This window comes from Cololabis saira, chromosome 11 (assembly GCF_033807715.1).
Source record: "Cololabis saira isolate AMF1-May2022 chromosome 11, fColSai1.1, whole genome shotgun sequence".
Taxonomy (NCBI): Eukaryota; Metazoa; Chordata; class Actinopteri; order Beloniformes; family Belonidae; genus Cololabis; species Cololabis saira.
The window spans coordinates 37,899,731-37,904,833 of NC_084597.1; positions in this window are offsets into that span (position 1 = coordinate 37,899,731).

Here is a 5,103-nt window from a genome sequence, read left to right on the forward strand (position 1 = left end):
TCACAATGTACAAGTGGGTTTTTTTTTTTTGTTTTTTTTACCTCTCGCCCGTTTAATGGCTGTTCTCCGTTACTGTATGTTTCATCAGCGGCGCAGGGCGGCAGGTGGGAGGGATGCTGCCTTTGGAGGAGCGGAGAGAGGCTTTGTTTGCTTTAGTTTACACGCTCGCGGGTTGTTTGTTGCATGTTGGTGCGCCAGCTCTCTGCTGTCAGCCTCCCCATCATCGAGCCTGACAACTCCGCGGCCATGTTTTAGAGAGGAGAGGAGAAATTAGAGATTAAAGCTAAGGATATGTGGAGGGGAGAAGAAGGGGAAAAAAAAGGAAGAAAGATCCAGGTGTGATGCTTTAACCTAACCTGCCAAGATCTTACATGCTGATTTCCCTTTTAGGGGAGGCTGGTTTGAGGTTCAGAGCGAGGCTACAGAAGGCAACCCTCAAAGCTAATGTGGGTGATTCTCCTCTTTTTTCTTGGGGGGCAGGAGGAGAGGAGGGAGGGAGGGCCCAGGATTACAGAGATGATCCTGCCATTCATCCTAGCTCTAAACAGAGCCCCGTCTTCCCTCCCCAAACCCTGCTAATTCCCTTTTGATGAGGCGTGCTAAATAAATCCCATTTCCACGGCTTTATTCCCCACCGACTCCTGGAGCGTAGATCAAGGATGCAGATTTTAGGGGCTTCTGTCGCCGTTTGGGGACCCACAATGGAGCCCGTCTGCATGGCGTCCCACACCAGTCCAGTCAGCCTCATTACGCTTTCACCCCAACACATGCCCAGTGGCCCACAAACACACGAGCAGACGGAAAAACATCGACACAGAGTCCTATAAAAAAATATGAAATGATGGCTCTGTGCAGTTCTTTGAAAGAGCACTGGACATCATGTCATGCACTTCAAATTTGTGGTTGAATTGGAAGAAGATGCTCTAGGTGTCCACATTTGAGTGTGTGTGTGTGTGGGAGGATGTGTGTCTCTTTACTGTACATCTCCCTCCTGTCCTGTTGGCCCTTCCACCCTCGCACAATGAGCCCCTGTGCTCGACTATGAAGCTAACAAGCTCCTCAGTCTCTCCTGCTCTGTCTGCGCCAGGGCCCTGTTATTAATGGGGACCAGCTGGGAGTAGTGAAGGTACATGCACAGCCAGACAAAGCCCCATATATAATCATAAAGTCATAACAAATGACCCAATGTAAATGAGGACAGGAGAGTGTTTTAAAGAAGCCTTGGTCTGGAGGAAATAGGGCCACTGATGCAGGAGTGCAGGACTTAAAGATGGGAGATGTCACCTGACAGCAAAATTGCCCCTCTTAGCTGGCTGGAAAAGACCTGCACACCTGACCTCTGGTCTCACCCTGGACACGGCAGAGTGCGGGTCAAGGCTTGAGATTCAGCAACCTTGACAGTTAATTTCTCTGCTGATGGGGCCTGAGTGGAGAGTCGACACGTACGTGTGCAGGCAAACAAGACCGCTTCCCAGACTCTTTTGGAGCCTCTTTGGTATATAGTAGTACACTTAACAGTCCAGAATCTAGATGCTGTGCGGTAGGGATGGGCAGTATGGACTAAAATGTATTTATTTATCCCGATAACGATAAAAATGACGATAAAAAAAATACCAATTCAACTCCACTTTGTAACTATAAATCTATCACCACATTCAGTCTTTGGAGCCAAAACACTGCTCTAAAAGATACTAAATACTACTAAACTTGAATTGATAAAAACCAATTAAATTAGTCCACCTGTAATGCAAAACTGAAATGACTCAGATCCGCCATGTTTGTTACACAAAAACCTCATCAACTTTATCAAATTTATCTTTCTTTCTTTCTTTCTTTCTTTCTTTCTTTCTTTCTTTCTTTCTTTCTTTCTTTCTTTCTTTCTTTCTTTCTTTCTTTCTTTCTTTCTTTCTTTCTTTCTTTCTTTCTTTCTTTCTTTCTTTCTTTCTTTCTTTCATTCAGACTCATAACTTTCCTTCCTTCCTTCCTTCCTTCCTTCCTTCCTTCCTTCCTTCCTTCCTTCCTTCCTTCCTTCCTTCCTTCCTTCCTTCCTTCCTTCCTTCCTTCCTTCCTTCCTTCCTTCCTTCCTTCCTTCCTTCACGTACGTTGTGCGTGGATTTAACACAGAACCATAAATCATCTTTACACAAAAACATCATCAACGGGAATTTATCGTTTTTACCGCGAGATGACAAATTCTTACCGTGGAGAATTTTTTTGACAGTATATCGTGAACGGTAAAATATCGCCCGTTCCTACTGTCCGGGATCATGGACAATCTTTTAAAACGAAATGATTATTATGATGTTACCTTAGAGGTGGGTACAATCCTGATCCTGTGCAGCATGCCTGCATCAGTTAGGCTCACACAGACTTACTCATTAGCAGGGCTTCTTCATGTAAATGCTTCATAAATTATCCACCCTACCCCGGGATTAGGTACTCATAAAGAGAGTTAGCATCTCAATAAACAGCAAAGGTTGTGTATGGAGAACAAATTAGAGGTACAATGGGAGGGTAAAGAAAGAAGGGGTAAGCCGGAGGGAGGGCGATGGTGGGGGGTGGTGATAGGTGTTGATGGAGTTTGGCTGGGTTTTGACTGCAAACAATCTTAAAAACAAAATTGCAAACGACTGTAAATACTATTGAGTACTGTTACAATCTGAAGTAACAACTGAAGGCAGAGAACTACCATTGATGCCGTTTTCAAGGCTAATGTTGTGAAATGCAGGAATTTCAGATCAAATACTGGTGTTTTCAGAGCTTCAACCATATGATTTTAAAGCCCTAACACCTGAAAATAAAGTAAACTCCAAAGAAAAAAGAGGACAAAGATATTTAGAAATTATTATGTGAGGATCTGCAACAGCACCACCTTCCTCATGGCTCTTTTCTGGGGAAGCCATTTATTTTATTTATTTTAAGTAAGAGGTTTTGGTGTTTTGGACCTGCACTACTTTTGCCTTTGCAAACAGGACAGAATGTCAGAAAAAGTGTTGTGATGGGGTTTATTTCAAAACAAGCCTTTGTGCTTTCCTAAACCTAAACAAGGGTAAAAAAATGTAAAAAAAAAAAAAAGTAATTTTGCGTCTTTCCATGTCACCCCAGCTGATTATCATGTTTATTAGCTGATTTGAAAAAAAGTTGGACAAGAGGATGGATCCAGGAACCTCGTGGATGGAGGTAATCAATGCTAACCAACCATCAAGACAAAAAAGTTATTCCATTATCATTATGTTCTTACCAAATAATAACATGTTATATTCTTACCAAATACACATCAAATATATTGAAATAATCATGCCATTTTGAAGATTTGTTTCTCTCACAATGAAAGCATTTGTCTAAATGACACATTATTTCCTTAGGTAACGTTGTTTCATTCGTTCTGACTTCAGTCACATGTGTTGCTGAGTATAGTTTGGTATGTAGGCACATCTTTTACAGTAAAAGTCCTGCTAAGACCAGGAGGTCTTCTATCCTGATTCAGAGGGAATTATGGTGCAGGAAGAATTTAATTTTTGAAGCTAGCATTTTGTTAGCCATTTTGTTACTTTGTTTATCCAGCATTCTGGTGCACAGTGCTGTACTTGAGGAAAACTCTTAAAGGGGAAAAACAGACAACTCTCATTGAGCAGTTAAGGTAAATTAAGGCCTTGGCCTTTGCTTGAGGGCTTATGATAGTTTTTAAAGACTAACCAAACAAGGTGGTTTACATGCCTAAACCTAACCAAATGATAAGCAAAAATCTAAATGAAACATCATGAAATGCTGACTTAAACTGGTAAACATGCTTTTTAATGCCATTTCAACAAAGGTTTTGAGATAAAACTTCTTCAAAAGTACACAAAAAATAAAATAAAATAAAAACAAATTATCTCAGGATACGTGTCCTGACAGTTTCAGACAAAATGTTGATTTATAATAATACTGAAGCTCTCTTTCTTTCTTATCAGGAATAGATGTTTTATAATTTCTTAAAATGGACAGTATGAGTGACCAGTTTCATCTGACTAAAGACATCAAAAGTCTTACAAATGATCAAGTAAATGGATAACAATAAACCAAAAAACCAACAACACCCAAATAAAGTCCAAATCAAAAAATGTATACAAACATAAAGAGGCATATTTTGAAAAAGACAGTGGCCGGCAAGTTAATAATGTGCATTATAAATTTGAATAATATAGTTATGACGCACATCTTCTTTTGATAATTTTAAATACAATTAGTTAGAAAGTACATTTGCTAGATATGATCATATTTAGTTAAAATGTTAAGTCCTTTTTAGTTTAATTTCTTGAAAAATAAAAATAAAATATATATATTTTTAAATGTATTTCACATTGGTGCTTAATAATTATACTAATACATGTGATAAATGAATTCATTAATTATATATATTTAAATTGAGTGCATTATGACATCTTACCTTTCAATATATACAATTAAACATTTATTTTCTAATCCCTTTAATTTAGCTTGTAATAAGATTGAAATTTTATGACCTTGTTGGACGACAGTTGTAAAAAACTGATTACCGTTTGACTCTGAGGAGCCAAAAGATCCTCACAAGCTAGAAAGAGTGGAATGAATGCTTGAAGTTTGTCTGACTAAAGAGTTTTCTTGTCGAACAAGCAATTTTTAATCATTGATTGACTATTTGTCTGTTGCAGCTCCAGTCAGCGAAGGTCTGAGAGGGTCTTCATATTTCAGACAACACGTGCAGAATGTGATGCTTTTCTTCCGATCAAACATGAAACAATCCACCACCAGTGTAGTAAAACAACTTGTCTGACTTGGCTCGCGCTGTCTGTCAAAATACATGCCGGGATAATTTGATAAAGCGGCCTTGTCTGTGTTACGGCTAATAGATAATAGCTGGAGCATTATGAGAATCAGGCAGTTTGGTTTGTGCAAAGGTGCAGGGTGAGCGAGGAGCTTTTGAATTCTGCTGGGAATGTAAAGCGTCTGTAAACACAAAGCACCCGAGAGCTTTAACAGACTAAACCTCAGGCCACACTGGCCACACAATGGACTGTCATAATGAATTGGCCGAGAGCTGTGGGAGAGAGGCTGGTTAAGAAGATGCAGGATGGGAGTTAA